Below are 23,657 nucleotides of genomic sequence, written 5' to 3' on the forward strand. Positions count from 1 at the left end.
TTGCCTACTCTAATGCTGACTAGGCAGAGTCATTGGTCCAAATTTGGTGTCATGGAGTTCCAAGAAACAACCTACTGACAGTACTGATTCTGAATCACTAATACAACTATAGAGTTAATGTAGCTTCAGTACTTATTACATGATTTTGGAATGCTACCATAGTGACAAACTTTTTTGTCGGCAATTTCTAGTTTTTCAAAAACTTGTGAAAAATTGAAAAAAATCCATAAATCTCGCATTTTTTGGAAAAATCTTGGCAATAAAAAAAGTAATTAAAAATATAAAAATTAATTTTTATAAGGAAATATTAATAAAAATTATTTAAAAATAAAAATACACAAATTTTTTCATGATAAATAATCGTTTAAAATGAGAATATCGCGTTTAAATCGTGATATTTTATGTTTTTTTTATAAATCTCGTGATATTTTGTAAATCTCACGAGAAATTGCCGTTTTAAACTTTCAGGCAATTTCTCGCGATATTATAGCGAGATTTTCATAAATCTTGCGATATTTGTCACACTGCGTGCTACAAGGTTAGGTGCCACTGTTGTGGTTTGACAATGTTGTAGCTTTTTATGTCTGCACATCCTATGTTTCACAATCGCAACAAGAATATAAAAATTGACATTCGTTTTGTCATCAATTATACGTTAAATATATCTCCTCCATGGATCAACTGGTGAACGTCTTGACTAAACCACGGTCAGCCTCCCGCTGTCAATTTCTCTTCTGCAACTTCAATGTGATTCGGCTTCCCTTGAACTTGATGGGGGATGTTAGAGTATCCAGTTTTTTGGTCCATCTTCAGCTAGAGATCCGGATCCGACAACCCCATCTAATGGAGCATCAAATGATCCAATTTCAGCCCCATCTAATGAACTAACAAATGATCCAGCTAAGAAAGTGTCATTGTTTTGTTGAAGAAAATTTCTACAGGAGATAAGATAACAATATTGAAGGAGGTTCCTAAATAAGACAAGACAAGGTCAACAAGGACTCCTCATGTAAAGATAACTCATAAGAATCCAAAATGTATTGACTCTTCTCATCAAGTCTTAGTTTCCAAGTTATGGACTCCAAGCCATACGTGATATGCTCCAATATAAATGAATGGTTTTCAAGTCTCACATATCAAGAGAGGGTCTGTGAGCATTAATATTAACCATGCATGTAGGTCATCTCTGACCGAACCACGTAAACCCAATGTTGTATTTGTGTATGTAAATGAGATTGATTTCTTTTAGGACATGCCTAGCTAATTAGTTTCAACACCCCCAGCCCATTCCTCTATTTTTGGTCGTTTCTAAAATTAGATGAATTTTGGGCATTGACATTCGTTTGGATTAGTTAACAAGAAGGTTTACTATATATTTGGACCCAGCATTGTGTTTGAAAACGAGTCCTCGTTTTCACCTTGTTAAGTCCAAAGATACACTTTAATGTGAAATCTGGCACAATGATACAAAAATACTTTATTAATAATGGGTCTTTTATAGGGGTGGCAATTTCTGACACGACCCTGCCAACCCGCCTCTTAGGCGGGTTCGGGTTGGGGGTATGCCAACCCGCCAACCCGGCTGACCCGTTTAATAAACGGGTTAGGCGGGTGGGTCAACCCGCCAACCCGTCTACCGACCCATCAACCCGCCAACCCGACCCGCGAACCTGAAAACCCGTTTACCCGACCCAACCCATTTATTAAATGGGTTGGCGGGTCGTGTCGGGTTACCCGTTTATTAAACGGGTCGGGTTCGTGTTTGCCACAGCCGACCCATTTAATAAATGGGTCGGGTTCGGGTTGAGGTATGCTGACCCGCCAACCCGACCCGCCAACCCGACCCGATTGCCACCCCTAGTCTTTTATCAGTCAAAATGGAGATGCTGGTTTTCATGGGCCCCTGGATAGATCACAATTCTTTTCCTTCTTTTATTATTTTTTTTCCTGAAAGAAATATACTTGCTTATTGATAACACCATATAGTTTGTACCAATGGAACCAATCTAGTGTATAAACAACCCAATATCTGAACAAGATAGATATCAGAAATGCAAGTTTTTCATGCGAGTAGCTCTAACCATAATTGCTTGATAAGAATGAGATCTTAAAGATGCATGCTTATAAATTAAAATGAGAGAAGCGGGCTGCTATTATATTCATGGGTTTTCAACAAAGAATGCCGACTTTCATAATCAGTATGTTGGGACCCAAAATGCAGCAAATAATCAATATCCAAATTTTGCAGTGCAGGTCCAATCCAAGTAAGCACCTCCGACCAACAGTCTTGCCCCTTAGCTAACCATGGACCAATGCAATTTTTTTTTATATCTTATATCAATAGGTAAAGAATCAATGGTGAACATGACAGGTAATCACTTTTCCAACTTAATTCATTTTTTTCTAGCGTGTGGATCCTTGAACTCTGGAGCAAGCAATCATATGTGTTGCTCATTACCCACACTATCTTCCAACCAACCTCATTGTTCAAAACATGTTACACTTTCAAATGATGCACTTTTTATGTGACTCATGTTGAAAAAGCCATCATTTATGCAGACATAATATCAAATCATGTTTTTTATGTGCAGTCATTTAAATTCAATCTAATATCTATTAGTAAACTCACGGAATCTTTGAATTGTGACGTTCATTTTTTTTCTACCCATTGTGAAATTCAAGACCATCAATCGAAGCGAATGTTTGGTGTAGGTACGGTGCGTGCATGACTATACTACCTAGAGACGGAGCCAAGCCACATCTCTATCGACCAAATATCTTCTTTTGACCTATGGCATTGTCGATTAGGACCTCCATCTTCTCAACGCCTAAGACATTTATCCCAAAATAATGAGTTGATTCTCTTTAGTAATTGTAGATGTGATATTTGCCCGTTAGCAAAATAAACTCGTTTACCTTTCACGCTCTTTTTGTGTTTTTGATTTAATCCATATTGATATTTGAGAATGATATCTTACTCCATCCATTACTAACACACATTACTTTCTTACTATCATGATATTTTCGCCTCAGTTGTCAAACTTGTCACAATGAGGTGCTTATTATCGGTAACAGTCATTTTTAATCTACATGAAAATGCCACCTGGATATACCACAAAGGGAGAGAAACTGGTTTGTCGCCCACACAAATCCCTTTATGGCCTTAAACAGGCATTTCGATAATGGTTCGCCAAAATTTCACAAGCTCTAAAGAAAGCATATTTTACTCAATCCTTGAATGATTATTCATTATTTTCTTTGATAACCAGAACCAAGAGGGTATTCATCCTTGTATATGTGGATGATGTCACTATTATTGGGAATGATGACCTCCTCATATCCAAACTGACTCTAATTCATAAGCAATTTTATTTTATAACTACAGCATTATAACTAAAGATGCATCTTTTGGTTTGGAGGCTTTCATTTTATAAAAATACTAGGTATTTGGCCCCCTCATACAATCACTGGGACAACAAAACGGCATTGTTGACCAATTTATAAGCTTGTTTATGCCAAAGCTAATTAAACGTTTCAGAGGGAGGAATCCTAAGCTGGTAGTTATCACGTGCTGCAAGCTCGCAACAATTTGTGCATAGAAATATCATATTTGGGCAAAATCCATCGCCTTGATCCTCGGCCATTTCTTTATGCTTACATATATTGGATTCTTAAATGGGTGATCGCAAAAGAGTTTTAAGTGCCGGAGTAGTTTAGTTCCCCATAATGTACTTGGACACCCATTGGATTGTCTTTTAGGTATAGTTTTTTCCTCTATCAGTATCCAGTATGGTTTTAAGGGCCAATAGATATTGACAAGTTGGACTTTACTTGCATCAAAGGGAACCTGTTCCCTTGAATTCCATTGGATTAGCTTAGCCAGTTCAAACAAGGAGAATTAGAGAATGCTTAAAAACAAACACCTCTCTCTTTATATATATATAAAACTTGAAAAATCGATGGCTGACGATACGTTTAAAACATTATAATACAAGGTATTGTAAGTTGTTATTTTTTAGAGCTTTCAAAAATGCATTTAAGCATAAAAAATTCATAATCCAAAACATGTTGCACATAAATCAATGATAAAAATCCAATATGTAAATTCCAATCATTGAAGAACTTGATCATTAGAGAAAGAACACCATCGTTGTAATAGATTTTGAACTTTTCTTTGGTTGAATGGTTGCCATATATATATATATATATATATGTGTGTGTGTGTGTGTGGTCATTAAAGTATGAACGGAGTTTTTTATGGTCATTTTTATTTTATTTTTTTCTTGAATTGAACTGTATGGATGTGATGAAGATTCTTGGTTTTATAGAAACAGACTCTTGGATCATTAGATTATGATGCATAAGAAGAATATTTTAAGGCCCCAAAATCAATGACACTAAATTTTTGTAAATATTCAAGCATCTAAAAATCATATTTTTCATTGGAAATACATGATCCAATAGTCGATTCCTAGCAAATGGTTCACAGAGAATGCATCTGCAGGGTTGGATTTGAACAAAAGTGTTGTAAATCCCTAGTTCACATATTTCGAGTAATCATATATATATATATATATATATATATATATATATATATATATATATATATATATATATATATATATATATATATATATGTGTGTGTGTGTGTGTGTGTGTGTGTGTGTGTGTGTGTTTTGCATTTGAAATTCATCATCAATCAATTAGTATATGTGCAATTCGCATCGTAAAGCTAATTATTTTTTATTTAAAATGGGAATATGTTCCACAAGAAAAATAGTATGGATCCAAGTCCTACCACCCACTTACTTTGTTTGAAGGAAATTGGGAAATTTGTGGGAATTCAAATACTCATATTACGTTCTCGTTTTACCAGACCGTCCAACTTTTTTGAAACCAAATGTACTCGAAAATCCTTTAATTTCTACTAGAGAATAAATAGCTCCAAGGAAATATTTTCTCCAGTAGAAGCTTGTTTATAAATTTGCAGCAATTAACTGACATTAAATTTGAATTGATAATTAAGCATTTTAAACTTTGGAATCCAGCATCTCGTCATATGAAGAGTATTACTGCAACATATGAGTGACATTTTCAGTTTGACACACACTGGAAAAACAACGATAATTTGAAAGACAATTGTGACTTGGAGTGACGTTCTTACCAGCCTTGCACCGAATTTTCTCACAATGTTCCGATTTTTTCGAAGAAGTTCTCAATAAAAACGTGAAAAAAGAGGAAAATGAAAATTTCTGGTCATGATAAATGATCTCTACCAAATGGCGTCAGAGGTGCCTTTGACGTGATCCTCCTCTCTCATGTATGCTGATCGATTAAGCATAAACCGGATCCAACCCATTTTCTTGTAGTACCCGATAGTTGGTCATATAATCCAACCACATCCAGAAGCATGCAATAACCTCCCACACGCTTGTTTGACAGTGATTGCACATTGACAAGCCCATCCCGTTCATACACGTGTCCAGGTAAAAAAAAAACGAAAAAAGTTTACTCCCCGAGAAAGCAAAGTCGTCGACCCATGGCTTCCACGTGTCAGAACTTGGACGGTGGATTAAATTAAAAAAAGAGGATCTTGCAGAGAAACCAAAAAAGATTTTTACATTTTAAAAGCAAAAGGTTTTAATCAATAAACTATTTGATTAATTTAATCAGCGTTTGAAAGTAATGATTTTTTTTTTCGTCGTAAAATTCTCAAGACTGTTACATGAGAGAATTGCTGTGAAGAGGCGTATTGTTGTATTGTATAGAATCATTTTAATCAGGATTAATTAAGTTTCATTTAATTTATTTTAATTAATGAACGCATCGTGATCATACCACACGTGAACATACTCCGTTTTCGAAAGCATCTAAATTTGGGCTTTTGCTTGTAGACAAAACCGTCCTTTTTGATTTCGCCCTTCAAAATGCGAAGTACAAGTTGGTCCTCTTTATTTTCAAAATGACAAACGTGTCCCTACCAAAGCCAAGTGGGTCAGTTTTTAGGATTTAATTTTGCCAAAACCAACTGTTTATCCAACTTCCTTGTAGATTCCAGTGGGCCTGACAAAACGGGTGGTCATGTTCTTCTTTTGATAGGCAAAGCTGATGAACAAATTTTATGGGATTCGAAGCTGAGACTCTTTAATCATGGTAGTTTAGAATTGCTTTTTTTTTAATCATGGGATTAAAGGCGACCTAATTACTTTTTTCATTAAGTTTAGAATTGCTTTGGTAATCTTTAATCTTTTAGAATGACGATACGATTGACTATTTCTTTCTTTGCAGTATAGAAGAATGATAGGTTGCTCTGGTCATTCCTAAAAGTGGCATGAGTTCAAACCACTCTTATTTTAAAAAAATAAAAAAATAAAAAAAAATAAAAAAAAAATCGCCCGTCGCTTTTGTTTGAACTTTTAGTAAGGCGTCATTTTGTACGCCATACACAAGCAAAGTCAATTACTTCTTTTTTGCACGCAGTCTCCTCCTTACATGTAGCAGTAAGTATTATTTTAATGATACCACATTGTTCGTTTGAGTCTTTCTTGTCCATGAAAACTGCACCCGCCATGAAGTCCTGATCGTGTTCGCTCAGCCTGTCAAACGGCAACGTAAAACTCTGAGGGCCTATGCTTGGACAGAGGGAAGACGCCGGCCATGAGAATAATCCAAGAGTTTGATCTCATCTTTTATGCTCATCTGAGCTCTCAATCAGCTCGCTAATTAATACTGGTTTTCAAAATAAAAAATCTTGAGTGGAAAGGAAAGATATTCCGTGGAATCGTGATCTTAACAGCTTGCAGTTGTTTGTTTCATTAATTTACCCGCGTTAAGATTTAATAAGCAGCAAGAACATTTTGTTAAGGCACACATCGCCTTGTTAGATATGGATCTTTTCGAAGAGACAAGATGTAATTAGGTATGAGTTTTTCTGTATAGTCATGAGCATAAATAGCTACAAATCTCGTGAAAATATCATGAGAACTTATCTTTTTTCTATATGTACGCAGAGAAACCACCCTCAAGATCAGAGACCTAGTCATGTTGTCTCTGCCTGCCATACTTATATGATCACTGTACTGACAAAGTAAAACTCCACGGGGCTTACCCCTTGCCCCCAGGGAGTCGCCACGCTTTGGTTTAATTTGGTCAAGGGATAACGCCCATGGTATTTGAATCTAGACCACCTGTCCAGCAGCCTAGGCCCCCATCCCACTACACCAAACCCATTTTGAGCTCACCAGAAATTACTTGAAAGTTAAAAACGATAATTTCTTGTTTTTTTGTTAGAAACATAAATATTGCATTTTAAATGTGATATTTATGTTTTATCGACTATTCATTATAAAAAAACATGTGTTTTTTATTTTTAATAATTTTTATTTTATTTCTTTATAAAAAATACAATTTTTGTTGCTGAGATTTTGACCAAAAATGTGAGATTTAAAAAAAAAAATATATTTCTTGCTAGTTTTTAGCTGCTGAGATTTTGCTGTTTTTTATTTTTGTGACTATATATATGGTCATGAGGATACATTAATAAGCTGATAGGGGTTGGCCAAACCCTAGCTTGCCTATCGGAAAAAAGGGAGAAGTTATATTTTGAGAAATGTTTTGCGTCATTTTTTCAAAAAAAATTCATGCTTTATGAAAAATATCAAAAAATGACCATATTATACAAGTAATTTGACATGTTTTTCGAGATGCCCTATAATTTTTTATATTCTTTCTATGCCCAAAATCACAAATATCTGAATCTAGAAAGACATTTTTACCCTTCACATATGTGAACTTCCTCTCAAATATGTGATTGTTTTTTTATGGAATAATCTTTCTTTTCAAATCTGTATCTCATCTGATCGACATCGAAAACTTTATAGTCGTTAGAAAGCTAAGACACAAGACTATGACTTTCATGTTTTAAGTCAAAACCAAAAACCCCTTTAGGATTCCTATTTCAGAGTTCTAAAACCGGAATAAAAATACACTCTGCAGACTCGAACAACAAAAAGTCTATCTTCAGATCATGTTTCGACCTATAAAATAAAGGATTATGAAATAATGCAAAAAAAAAAAACTAAACATAAATACCTTTTCAATAATACCTAATTCGTTGAAAAATAAAGATCATGCGCTAAGATATAATCCCAACAACGTTCCTAAAATAAAAGATAAACAAGCATGGCTGCACATTTTCTTTTTGTTCTATGAGATTTTCTGGCCACATGCACCAAAAATTTTAAAAATAGCAAAAAGAAAAAAGATAGATAAGAACGTTAGCTTTTCAATGCCACCAACATCACCTTAATCTGATGAGCGATTGAGGAGAAAGTTTCTTTGGAAGATAAACTATTCAATATAGGCAAGGATGAGGAAGTCCTCATAAAATATACATGAGGATGAGAAAATTCGCATAAAATATACACATAAAATGAGAAAGTCCACATAAAATAAAAAATTTTGCATAAAAACAAGTGCAAACATCCTGATAAACTCAAACCTCAAAACTTTACAAATATCTAACTAAGTTCACATATACCTCAAAAGTTTGCATGAAAATAAGTGTGAAGATCCTCTTAAACTTAGAAAATTGCATGTATTTAAGAGAAAAATACGTGTTTAGAAGGAAAAATGCATAAATAGAAGTAACCCCTCATATATTTTGGAAAAAAATGCACGTATAAGAGGAATTCCACATATATTTAGGAGAAAATCAAATATTTTGGAGAAAATCATATGTTTAGGAGGAACTCCACATATATAAGAGAAAATCCACATATATAAGAGGAACTCTGCATATATATATATATATATATATATATATATATATATATATATATATATATATATATATATATATATATATATATATATATATATATATATATATATAAAGAAGAAAATCACATATATTTAAGGAGAAAATCATATATACTTAGTTGGATAATTCTATATATAGGAGGAGAATCACATATATTTAGGAGAAAAATCACATATATATTTTTTACAGAACAATTTTTGTTCTTTGATTTGTATCTCTCTATTTTGAAGTAAAAAACCTATGTTTTTATAATCATTAAAAATCTAAGACATAGACCAATAAATTTATTGTTTTGAGTTAGAGTCAAAAACCCCTTTAGTGTTCTCATTTTTTATTTCAAAAACCAAAATAAGAGCATGCTCTGCAGATTAGAACAACTGAACAATCTATATTCTAGAGAATATTTCTCCCCAACCACTCATCAGATCAAGGTGATCTTGGTGGCATTAAAACTAATGGCTCAATCTATCTTTTTTTGTTTTTCTATTTTTTTTATTTTTTTAGTGAAGGTGACCAGAAAATACCATAGAAGGTGTAACGACACCTGTTCCAATCTGCATAGTATGCTTTTATTTCAGTTTTGGAACTCAAAAACGAGAATCTTAGAGGGGTTTTCATGTAAAACCCACATGTCTAGCTCCTGCATATTTGTAGTAAATGGGAGAGTGGAGAGGCCTCACGAACATGAAGGGGGGTTTCCTATTAAGGGGGTGGAGATGTGGAGAGGCCATATTAAAGTGGTTTAATTAGGGAGTCTCTCCCTCTCCCCCCACGCTTGTAGTAGTGTGGAGAGTGGGGAGACTCACACATAAATAAGGAAGGTGGAGAAGCTCCACGAGCTTCTATATAAGGATCCCCACGGAGTTCTCATTCCGTTTAATCTTTGAGAAAAGTAAGAAAGTAGAGAGAGGAAGAGCTTGTGGGAGGAGGTCATGATAAGCACTGTCTGACAAGGGTAAGCCGGTCGACAAGTAAGTCGACTCCCTTCGTTTTCTTTATTATGATTCAGTGAGAGTGAGTGAGACAAGCTACCAACCTCGATCGTTATTGGCATCATCAACAGAGAGAGAGGAGGCAATCGACAACCATCATAGCTGCCGATACTTTATAATTGAGGAAGTGAAGAGGGTTATCTCACCCACCGACAACCACTTAATGGACGACGATGCCCCATTGAGAAAGAGAGGGCAGGACAGAGGGTGGGCACCCTCTATCCTAGCTTACTCAATGACATGGTTAGTGGAAGAGAGGGGGTAGGAGACAAAGGTTGCCCCTCTGTCTCCTTCGCCAGCAACCACTGGTTGCCGTTATCACCACTAGAAGGAAGAGCAGTGAGGTGCCAACAACCAAGTGATTGCCAGTGTTGTGCAACTAAGAGACGAGGAGAGGGCGAGAGACAGAGGGTGTCACCAGGTGGTTATCGATGTTGCTCGGCTTGGTGAGAGAGACAACAAATAGAGGGCACAACTCTATGTCTCGGGTTTTAATTTAGCCCAGACCGACTTGGTCTGACTATGAACTAGATTGAGTCGGTCAACCAAACTGAGTCTGAACAGGAGATTATTGAAAAGGAAAAAAAAGAGAAAAATAAAAAAAAAGGAAAGAAAAAAATTGAGACAAGGACCGTCTCAGTTTTCTTGTCATGAACCAAACTCAGGCAGATTGGGTCTGAGTCTAGCTAGTTTCAGTTATCTAGAGTGGTCCCAGGTCCAGTTGGGTTTGGGTCTAGTTCATAACAAATCCAGACTGAATTGGTTCTGGATCTTATTGGTCCAGTTTTCTTAAAAGAGAATTAAAATTAAACCCATTCAGGTTTAGTTTGGCGTGAACTTAGACCAAACTAGGTTTAGGTTAGGTTCGGTAAACCCAGAGAGAAGTGGGTACGAAAGAGAGTGAGAGAAAAAATGGGTTGGACCCACTTGGATTGAGTTGAACACTATATATATATATATATATATATATATATATATATATATATATATATATATATATATATATATATTAGAGAGAGCCTTGGATCAACCAGACCTGAGCTCAGTCAGTCAAGCATGTACTGAACTCAGAACAAGCTCAGTTTTGACCTAGATTGGGTCAAGTTAGTAAAAAGACCAAATTACCCTTATAGCATGTGTGAATAGTCAAATGCTTATAACTTCTCATCCCAAACTCATAATCGAGCGGTGTTTAGTTCATTAGAATTAGGACACTGAGAAGAATCTATTTGTCCTACTTTCAAGACCAAACACAACACAAAAAATGAGGTCTAATAGACTATCTTCAAAATAGGTGGTTTAGTAATTTTATAAATATTAAATATATCTGTTTAGCAATTAAGTGAGTCTTTATGTACTGAACATATCCTATTACTACTACAACTGCAAGTTAGAATTCAGTGCTTGCATTCGAGGTAAGGAATGTTATGAGTGTTGTTAGTTAATAATAAACAATGTGTTTGTTTATATGCTTGTATGAGATAACATACATGAAATCAGGTATGAGAATGTGACTATTTTCTCATATATAGTATAGCTATACTCAAAGAAATCTATTATGATGTATTCTTGAGAGATAAAATGGGTGCATATGAGTTAGCTATAATGCAAAGAATGATTCTATGTATCCTTGAGTTTTCAGTATAATATTCATGTTAGAGAAATGCTGGATTTTAGACAAAAAAATCTATATTCTACGCTTGTGAGAAAATAAAATTACATGTATGAGAACTGATCTGAGTAATTTTTTTGAGTCTTTTCTTTTTAAAAGAGGTCACAGATGAAAATGACTACATGATGGTTATCAAAGTGAGAGTTGCTATAAGCGTAGGCCACCAATATTTTATTGATGTAGAGACATTACATTTTTTACATGCTTAGATTTTTGTGAATAGAAAAACTCTAGGAAGATCTTGCGAAACTTAATTAAGATACAAAGAAAATGAACTTGAGGCAGTGCATATGGAAAAAACAAGAATTGCATAATGTATCACAGGGGTTATGTTTCACATAGTGATTTGATACTCTAGGTAGACTAGGATGTAACATGAGCCATAAACCTTAAAGTCCAGTATATCTCCTCAGTTTGACTCTCTGCCTAGCTATCAATGGGTTTTCTTTCACTATAATGCGTAGTTATTAGCGTCAGAGTGGTTTATATAGTCTGGCCAACATCATAGAATTGAGGTATTATATACAGATTGCTACACCCATAGTAGGCTATTTTCGATATAGCCAATCTAGAGAAATAGTTAGCATTGAGTAAGTGCTAACTTATGAGTTTTGAGAAGGCTAATGAGGGGTTAAAAGAAACAAACATCTGTGTTATGTGATAAACAATTAAACTAAGATTAGCAGCTTATAGCTCACTACAGTTGTAAGTCAAAGTTCAAGTTGCTTATAAATATTTCTTACTCAGTTGTAGACTCATCCCTTTAATAATTAAAATTGTTGGTTCCAAGAGATCAACCAAAGATTGATCAATATAATTGTGGTTTCAGTAGGTGTTCATTGGTGGCTAAATGAAGATGAAACTTTTTTTTTTATGTTTTATTTTATTGAACTCTTGATATGTATGAATGATGTAGCCTTTGAGGGCTTTTGATTATGTTATTAGAATGTTTTATTTTAAAAAAAATTTAAGTCATGGTTTCACTATGCTTAGTTTGTATTCTTCTCTCTGGGAAGTAATACTTACCAACGCAGACTCGAGAGGTCCCGGATTTAGGTATTACATTTCAATTCTTAATTAAAACATGAAAATTAAGTACTTGTGTCTCACCTTTTTAATGACTATAAAAACACATGTTTTCATAGATATGAGAACAAAGATGGTCATGTAGAAAATAGTCACATATTTGATAGAAAATTGACATATATTTTAAAACTTCGCATGTATGAAGGGTAAAAAGTTCTTTTTAAAATTAGATGTTTGAAATTTTGGACATGGAGAAAATATCAAAAATTATGAAGCATTTTCCAGAAACGTGCAGAGCGGTGGATCTCTAGAAGAATCGCCTATAAAAATGAAAATTTATTTTATTTTTATGTATTTATATTATATTTTATATTTTTTATATGCCAATATTTTTTCTAAATATTGACATGGAAAGTCAAACTTTTCAAAATATCGACAAATTTTCCCTATCAAAGATTTTTGTTGATAAATAGAGTTATAAAAATCGATATGAATCGGCCAATTCAGATCAAATCAACAACTTAACAAAATGACATAGAGTCCAATTAAACCATTCCCAAAGTCAACCAATATTTTGGCTAAATCAGCCCGACTGAATTGGGCCTGAATTGATTTATTTGCATGCATGTTTTTAAAAATATATTTATAAAAAGAAAAATAAATAAGAAATAATATTTGAAATAGCTTAATTAGGAAAATGATTCAATTCATTTGTATCTTTTTTTTGTTTGAAAAAATGATCCACTTAGAAGGCATTTGGATTCCTCATATTTGATGCAAGGGGTCTCAAACTAGAGATCCACAGATCTCAGATCTGAAGTTCTCTAGTTGGACCCCTCTCTATTGGACTAGAAATTTGAGGATTTGGGCTAAAATGAAGTCCTTAGATCGTAGTTCTCGAGGGAGTTGGATTAAGGTAAGTACGAAACTCGTGGCTTGATATGCATGTTGTTGGATTTTGTATAGATCCAAGGCCTTCAAACACCTCCTCCTCCCAAAGGGGTTTAACATTAGGGATGACAGTGTACCGGGGCGGGGGCGGGGGACAAGGTCTCCACCCTCGCCCTGTCTCAAAATCCGAACCTCCATCCCTGTCTCCATCTCCTCACAATGATGGATTTTAACCTTCACCCCTGCCTCCATCCTTGTTTCAATTCCTCCATCCCTGGTCCAAACCGGAGAGATGCCCTGTTTCCCCTCGGTCTATAGTCATTCCTTGAAGGATTGGGGACGGGACGGGGCAGGGTGGGGCAAGGCGGGGATTGGGACGGGGGAAAGCGTAAGTCCATCCCCACCTCCTTCCCCGCACATGGATAGATTTTAACCTTCATCCCGCTTCCATCCCCGTTTCATGCCCTTCATCCTCGGTCCAAATGGGGCGAGGCGGGGCCCCTTTATCCCCTGGTCCACTACCATCCTTATTTGTCATTGTGGTGTGGCTAGGCCGGTTTGGGTTCAAATCCTATAGGCATTAGGCATCATCCCTTGTGCAAACAGAAGTGTGGCGACTCTCTTGGGGCATGGGGGGTAAAGCGTAAAAAGTTTTAAGGTGCCAGGACAATGACCATAAATACCACATCAGAGGGTGGGTTTTCATATAAATATAAAAAATAAATAAATAAAAAACACCCCTTCAATGGATCGATTTTAACAACCTTATCAAATTATCTATCCAGCCATGAAAGAGATTTGGTTGTGATGGATGACCTGGAAATGCTTGATCTGGTGTCCGTGTAAGGAGTTTGGCTAGCTTGGATTGATCAGAACCACAAAGTAAGGTTTAGTCCTCACTAGTGGTGTCAACTGGTCCGACTTTCGCCAGAAATGGGTGGGTTCGGACAGAATCCCTGATATTGGATTCAGTTCGGGTACAGCAGAATCCTTCATAAGAAAATGCATACTTGAGTTCGAATGAGGATTATATAAGACCAAATCCGATTTGTGCCTGATATTTTCTACGTTGAAAGATTGCGGAATCTAATAGAGTCTCGGTTTGAACTTGAATTTGGTATAAAATTTCATATACCAAGTATACTCGAGTCTGTACGTTTTTCAGATCTTATGGATCCGGGATAGTTAATAGAATCCATTTCTTTGTACCAGACCCTGATCCTAACGGATTTGGTACCGGTTGGCACCGGGTCATACCCGATCCGTTGACACCCCCAAGACTCTCGCTGTCACTCCTGCTGCTTGAGGGCAATCTTGTCATCTCATATAGCGTTAAACCCTAAATAAGTAGCTCACGTGCGTGGTTGGGTTGGTGTATGATTGGCAGGTTTTTGGATGATACGTGGCAAAAGAACAACTGTCCGCTTACGTGGCAAGATAACTTCTCACAGATTTTTTTTTTCCTTTTCTCTTTCGGGGGAGTTTATCTTTATCTCCTCCTTGCGAATTACAATCTCGGCCACATTCTTTTCCTAAAATGACACGAAATAACCTTCGTTTCACGCAATTCCTGAAAAAGCATTTCAAGACATAACTGTTCACCCAAACCATGGGTAGCATCCAGGATGAAGCTGGTTTTGCAAATTTTGGCTGTACCGGATCCGACTGGATGCAATTCCCCATCTACTTAGCTCTTTTGGATCCGATCCATTTGAAATGGTTAATTAGGAAGATGAATGTTTGAAAATGAAGATATTTATTCCTTCAAAAGAAAATGAAGAAGGTGCCCAGCCTTACGTGCCCCCAACCGTGATAAAGCAAGGGCAGTCCCCATGCATCAGCTGGATTCGATCTTAGGTCTTCAGCTTGACACAGGACCCGGCTGATCACATGGGTAACCAACCACTCGTATCAAGATTCACATACTTTCTCAATTAGCCTTCGGTTTGCTCTTGACTTTATATTTCAAAATTAAGAAAGCGACTGCTGCACTAAACATGCATGTGGCGCAATGATTCAAAGAGAATAAATATATAAACATACAGAATTTAATGTTTGAGTACGGTTCTTTTCATTAAACAAGCTTAATGTATATATTATAAGCTTGAACTTCGCTCATTTAATAAATAAACAAGCTCCAGCACGAGCTCAGCTGGGGTTATTGTGCTTGATGTGCACAACTAGTTTACCAAACCCACGGTGATATGCACCAAAAAAACTGGATATATCTAGGTTTATGTTTTCTCCTACTATTGTTTAAATATTGTAAATAATATTTTAATAAAATGCATTATATATATATATATTAAAACATCATGAGAATAACATTTTATTGTCTAAAAAATTAAAAACCCTATCCAGTATGCCATATTTGTTTTTTTTTTCATTATTAAAAAATAGCAGATTCAAGAGTGAATCGGTTCGATCTTATACCGATACAAGACGATACGCACCGATACTGACAACATTAAGGGCGGTCAGTAATGGGATTCGTGTACGAAGAAAAAAGGTGTGGCATGATGAGGGGACGTTATCCACGAAGACAAATCGGACGGCCTACATTTCGATAGGCCCATTTGTACGGTCCATATTCTCCGGCAGCGACAATTAATGGTGGGGGATCCATGGACATATGGACAAGCTTGCCCCCTTGTGGGCCCCCAACCCATTAAATAGCAAAAAAATCGCTGCCAAAAAATGATTCCATGGTCGCCATGTTCCTGTAATAAATATAAGCCAGTTGGGGAAATTTTATACAAAACCTATCTGAAATATATCCCACCTAAAATCAGCCTTTCCGTTTTTTTTGAGCCTTGTTTTATTTGACCAATATTAAGAAATTAGCTAAAAATAAAATAAAAAATATTTAATTTACTCAGTCATTAAATTAAATAATTAAAAAGCCCCGGAAAAAATATATATTGAGAGTCAACTGCAGTAGTAGTGGGAGAAACATACTTTCACTTATATATATATACATATATATATATATATATTCATTTTCCCTCACTAAAGGAGAATGGACCACTATGATTTTGAGTGGTGTTAAATTAAAATATATTTTTGACTGGCGGACAAAATATTCATTCTAATATTTTGAATGATACAGTTAATCACTTTGGTTGGGGATTGAAAACGTATCAATTTATTATTGGTTTCCATTAACTTGTGATAGCTCCACTAACCAGAAAATTGCTTGCATCATGATGATGCTCGACTCTTGTGCCCTTGCAAACACTTCTTTTTTCTTCTTAGAAAACTACACAAATTCATTTGTGGTGTAAAATTTACTTATAATAAAAATAGTTTGTTAAAACGTGATGTGTAGATCATCACAATGGTTATGTGTATCTGAACTAATCTACTTTCAGACTTTTTATGTTAACGTCAGCAACATTCAGCTGATTAAAATGATCACTTATCTAGTTCCTATCTATACCAAGTCAGTTAAGTGGAATCAAAGGACAGAGATATATAGGAGAAAGGATAAAACTACTATAGTTAAAAAGTTTATTTTCAATTTACTAACAAAAATAATGAAAAAATATGATTAATTCCTTTTATTCCTTCAAAACACATCCTGATCTATTTCTCAAAGGTAAATATATTTTCATCAATGCCATAACTTTTCAAGGCATTTTAGTTATTTCAATCAATTAAAGATGAGTAACAAATATATATAATACTGTAGATTAGGGGCGGAGCCAAGATCCTAAATTAGGCTGAGCATAAAACACAAAGTAAAAAAAAAAAAATTACTAAAAAACTATACTAACAATATGTTCTTAAAAAACTAAATCAAAACTTGCATAAAATATGTATTTTGCTAATTGATAAAAACCCTAATATTCTAATGAAATCAAATCACGTAATATTCATGGATCCATGCTTAATAGTAATTAAAAAAATACAAAAAAACCTCAAAACCATAAACAAAACATATTAGCAAAAAGACACCACCGAATTTTGGATTCAGCTAGAAGTTGCAGTCAATTCCAATACACCACCAAGCACTAACATCTTTGCATAAACTATGTTAATGAGTTAAATCACCTAATGGGTCTGCTGTGTTTGCCAAGAAGAGAAAAAACAAAAAAAACAGTAAGAGAATATGTAATGACCCAAATCGGGGCCTCTCAAGCCCAAGTTCATGGACGTTAGTTCACAGAGAAAAATTATCAAAATAACCTCAATACTATGCCATTTTTTTTTATAATAACTAAAGGTCTATACATCCATTGGCAATAACCATTATCGGTCAAAAAGTGTCACAAGTAAATAAGCAAAATAAATAGAAAATGTAAAATGAACAATACTTCAAATGTTGTGAAATCTGGTGGTAGCTGAGTCAAGAGTTTATGATCAGTTTATTCTGTTTGCAACAATTCTTGAACCTACAGTTGTAACGAAGAGAGGAGACGAGTCTACAACTTAGTAAGTTTTCATTTACAAATTAGACATGATCATTACAACTGTAGTGAACTCTAAGCTCTTAATCTTAGTTTAGTTTGCTAGCTAAGTACACATATTTTTTTTTTATAGATTTTACATCCTTTACCGTTTTCTATCATCATTCTCTAAGTACACATTCACATTTTACTCTAATCAGTTATTATAAAAATAACCTCCTTGGTCGTAGCAACCCATGTAGATAATTCAGAGTCTACGACATTGGCCAAACATATGAACCACTCACAACATATAGTCCAAACCGGCCTAGACTATGAACTTACAAGTGCTACCGCTATTCATCGGTTGTAAGCCGTGAGTCACAAAGTGCTCATCGGTAGCTAGCCGAAGAGCTTGAGAGGCTATACCTACCCTGAAGGTACTCAAGGAGCTATACTTTCCCCCGAGGTGTCGATGAACTATACCTGTCCCCAAGATTTTGTGGTTCATGTTACATCCTACATGGGTCTAATGAACAACATTTTAACCTCTAAGGGTCACCTAAAAATTTCTGAGTAAATCCTATGGTACGAACGAGGTACAAACCACAAACAATGCCCTAGACCATGCCTTACCTAGTAGAGTTTCTTATCATGCTCTGTATTGTTATCTTATGGATATTATTCCTTAAACTTTGATTTCTTAACATCAGTGCCTTATACAATCATCAATGTATATCCACTAACTACTTTTAACATGTATACACATGTCATATATTTAAGGATAACATCTCACCATAGAGTTAACTCAATAAGTCATGACACTTACAATGCCCCTCCTAAGGCATAAGCGTGATATTCTAAGGACACATCCTATCTTAAAACTCTACATTCATTTCTCAAAGTCATACATCAACCTTTAACAATATTTTATATGCAGTAATGCAATGAATATCTCCACGCCGGATACATTCTAATTTAAATTATGTTATAAATCAAGAAATATCTAGCATGCATTATCATATTTAAGCATCATACTGAATCTCAAGGTTATGGATTCTTAAGCATGATAAACATTTGTTCTATTCAAAATAAACTAAAACTAGCATACTTATAACACATGGAATCACATTGTAGGATGGCTAAACTAACCAATATATATATATATATATATATATATATATATATATATATATATATATATATATATATTTATTTAACTAAGAAGAAATTTATAAATGTTCACTTACCTGTAACGCCTAAATTCTAAGTCTAAAGAATAACCTTAGTCTTCTTGCAAGTTCTGGTATAAAATAGACAAAAATCTCATATTATCATTTAAAGTTTCATCTTATAAAAAATTATGAAAATACCCCTAGGCTTTGATGCCAAACTCTGACTTCGTTTTCTCAGAGTTTGTCATCATATTCCTTGCTAATGGATCCTACTCGAAGAGAAGAATTTAAGGATTAAAATATCACTTGAATATGATATCGAGGTGAAAAGTTATGCCTCATTTACTAATCAAGCATATCAAGGATAAAATGATATTTTTACTCTTCGACCATATTAGGGTTCATGTAATTTTTTTCAGATTCATTTTGTCTTTATACCACACCTAATTCACATTCACTACAGTTCAGAGTTAGTTTAACTGGATCTTTTGTTTGAATTCTGGATCTAAATTCACTCTTATTTTAATGCAAATCATTTAAGTTTTTCAATTATAAACTCGACTGGATCCTAGATCCAGTGCATCCGATCTAAACCTTTTCGTGATGGTTTGATACAAGTATGACATTAACAATGAAAAAGACTTGGATTTGAACTAAACCCAACTAGATCCAATTAGTTTTGAATCCACTTTTATGTACACGAGATTCGATCTGAGTTGAGATCCAAACCCGGATCCAACTTTTGTTGAAAAAATTGAGGTCTTCACCATCTTGATTTTCATCCCACTCCGTATACATGCCCATATCCACTTGCACACATGTACATATACATATATTTCTCTCTCTCTCTCTCTATATATATATATATATATATATATATACAAATATTAGATATATCTATAATTTTTTTTTAAACATGATCGACCCGGTCTAGACCAAACACTGGCCCAACTCGATCTAGATTGAGTCAGTCTGCCAACATCAGACCCAACTCGGTCTGGACTGCGTCGGTCTGCTAAAAACAGACCCGACTCGGTTTTCTACAATTATGGACCCGGCTTGGTCTGTCCAGACCGAGCCGGTCTACCAAAAAAAACATACCCAAGTCGGTTTGTCTCGACCGAGTCAATATGTCCAGACTCGACTCGTTTTGTTTAGGCCAAGTTGGTCTATTGAAAAAAGTCAGATCTGACTCGGTCTGTCCAGTCCGACTCAGTCTGTCATTTTATAGGCACGAGTCAGTCTGTCATCTATTTAAATTTTTTTTCCTAACTCAGTCTGGGGCACACCTAGACTAAGTTATCTCAGTCGGTTGCTGACCTGGCTCGGTCTGTCGTTATGCGCAGACCGAGTTTGCCTGACGTTCGGGGTCGAGACAGAGGGTTGGACTCTCTGTCTCCCTCTGTCTCTGCTGTGTAGATGCCTTCGACAACCTCACGGTTGCCAGTGGTTGTTGCAGGGCACCTCCCCCCATCATCCACCTGAATGCGGCGACGTCACTGGCAATCGTTGATTGTCGATGGTTGTTCGCCTGGAGTTTATTTTTTTTTTTTGAAATCGTAGGCCTAGTTTGCCGGCGGTAAGGGCAGAGGGGATGAACCCCTCTGCGCCTCCCCACTGCAAATGGTAGGTGATAGGGTTTGGCCCCTGCCCTTGCAGTTCACTTTTTTTGTCATAAGCAACCTGTCGGTTATCGGTTGTATAGGTTGCTGATGACAGAGGGAATACCCTCCATGCCTTACCATCCTTTTGAGCGGCAGAGACTGGATCGCCTCCTGTTCTTGTGTCTCTGCAATAGCCAACAACTGTACAGTTGCCGCCTTTTTTTTTTCAAAAGAATGGGAAGAAGGAAGGCGACTTACCAGGTCGGCGGTGGCACTTCTCGTCGCCTCCTTCTTCTCCTCTCCTCTTCTTTCCTCTTTCTTTTTCTATTTCTCTTTTTGTGTCCCCTCTCTCTCCCCTCTTTGCCAAAATAGATAAGGGGAAAGAGAGAGGACCCAAGGGTTTTTATAGCCATGGTTGAGGATCAGTGCTTCATTTCCTCCTCCCTCTCCCCACTTACCATACGAGGGAGAGGGTACGACCCTCTCCCCCCCTTAACCATCCCTAGTGTGCGTAACCACAATGGTCTATAAATTTCGACCATTTAGTTTCTAAATATTTTTGATGAGGCACACTTGCCTCTAATTTGAGAAAACACATAAGAAAATACACCCTTCCAAATTTGAGAAGACACAAGAAAAAGCTCAAGCCATGACAAGTTCAAAACACAAAAGAAAATCTTAATTTCCTCAAAATGCATAGATCAAACCCCTAGAAATTTGTAGGCACAAAACAACAAAAGCCCTAACAATCTTTAGAAAATACAACATCAAATAAAAAAATGAAACCCAAAAAAAAAATATAGGCACCAAATAATAAAACCCTTAAAAATCTAAAAAAAAATGTAACCCTATGATAAGAAAAAAAAAGAATGAGGAACACCTCTACTAAAAATCAGAAACAAGGAACACTTTTTCTGTGCTTTGCCAGTGCATCGATTGTCTCAACCCTCACAACAACAAACAATGACAGAGAACCCGTTGATCTTCTCCGCCTTCATAGTAGAGAGAGTGTAGAGAGGGGTCGATCGTCTCCACCTTTACAACAACGAGAGAGAGAGAGAGCACATGTAGAGAGAGGATGATGGTCTCCACCTTCACAGCAGAGAGAGCTCCTTACATAGAAGAGAGGAGAAGGGCAGCCACGGGAGAGAGAAAAGTAGGTCAAAAGAAGGTTTTAAGGGGGTTTAATTTCTCCTGCCAATGCATATTCTATGGGTGTTCGGTGTTAAAGGCATTTGTGTTGGCGTCCTTCAAAAACAGAACCAAAATGTGAAAGAAAAAATATATATCAGTAGCGTACGCAGGTGCTCAACGTTCTCCTCAGCCTATCGATGCCCACAATGAGCTCAGGCCATCAAGTCGATGGTGACTAGAACCCTGAACTCAAATAAAAGAAAATGAATACCCTTAGTTGTTCTCGTCAAGCAACCAGACCCCCTTCAGTGGTTATCCTGCATGAGCAATTGTAATAACTGCTCCCTAATTCTCATGAGTTAGGCTGTCCCATAATGTACTCATTTTAAATTGGGTCATATTTGGTTGAATAGGATCCATATTTCAACAATTTGGTGATACTCCTTTTACACTCTCTCTCTCTCTCTCTCTCTCTCTCTCTCTCTATATATATATATATATATATATATATATATATATATATATATATATATATATATATATATACCCCCACTAACATTGATTCAAATATCAAAAGGTTGTACACCAATAAACTACTTGTCGGAAAAAGGACAAAGTAAAAAATGTGAACTTTCTACTGCATCCAATCTACAAGGTCCCAATGGCATGTCAACATATTTCCCAACATTTAGTTTCTTATTTTCCTCATATTAAAGTTTATTCATTGACCGTTTTTCCAAGTTCGTTGGCACGTGAGATGATATGTGCTTTAATTAGGGGTTGTTCTATTATTATTACTATTGTTTTTGAGATAATAAGGGGTTGTTCTATTATTATTACTATTGTTTTTGAGATAATAAGGGATTGTTCTGAGAAACGCAAAACGATCATTTATGGAATATGCAACCTGTTTGGTAAATCGCATATGATACCATTACCATGCTACTCCCCCACAAGCTAAGCTATATATATATATTTGCAAGTAATATCTATTTTTGGGGCTGACCAAGGAAAGAGGATAAGCCTAAATGGGACGGAAGGCCTAGGGCGATTCTTGGGGGCGCAGCCATCGCCGATTTAAGCAAAAAATACACGTGTCGGCTATTGTATGCGTGTCAACTGCGGGTCCCACTTCCACACGTGTTCAATAATGCGTAAGAACTAGTTTTTTTGCACATCATGGCGTACGTATCCGGCGGAAACGGGGGCTGGGGAGCCCATGGGATTCCCTTCCCTGCATACAGCACATTACAAAAATACCCCTAGTTTGGCATCTCAAATATTGGACAAGCTTAGGGCCTTGACTTCGGTGATGCCCAATTTACCCCTCCCATCCCCCCAACTTTGCAACCTGTTGTTTGATGATTCTTTCAAGTGTCCAAACTCGGAAATATGAATTTCTAATTAATGACATTGTTACTTAGATAGGTTGATACGATGCATTGATTGTAACCTATATCGGAAAGAAATTAACATGTTGAAATCCTAGTAAGTAATTGCACAATAGAAGCATAAGTTATGGATCCATACTCTGCTCTTGCCTTTTCCACGTATTGCATTGCATGCTTACTGGTGAGATTTGGGTCTTTCGTATGCCAAGGAATTGATACTCTCTAGTGACATACTGAATTAATACAGTTGGAAACAAATTGCGATGGTAATATCGATAGCCCAATAGCAATTCATGTAGTCATACGTACGTACATACAAGGAGATCAACACTAAATCACAACATGCATGCTTGAGATTTTGATCTGTGCGGTACGTGAAGATTCTCCCTATCAAGGATCGAATAGCGTTTTGAGCTTGCTCGCTATATACATCCATCCATCAATTCATACTAGTAAATTTGAGCCAAATAGCTACAAATTTGCTTGCTTTAGCACATCAAAAGCTCTAATTAAATCCTCCATCAAGCTGGCTATATATCTGCAATGCATATACAATAACTGCT

Source organism: Nuphar pumila, chromosome 10 (genome assembly GCF_984573655.1).
Source record: "Nuphar pumila chromosome 10, dmNupPumi1.hap1.1, whole genome shotgun sequence".
NCBI classification, from domain to species: domain Eukaryota; kingdom Viridiplantae; phylum Streptophyta; class Magnoliopsida; order Nymphaeales; family Nymphaeaceae; genus Nuphar; species Nuphar pumila.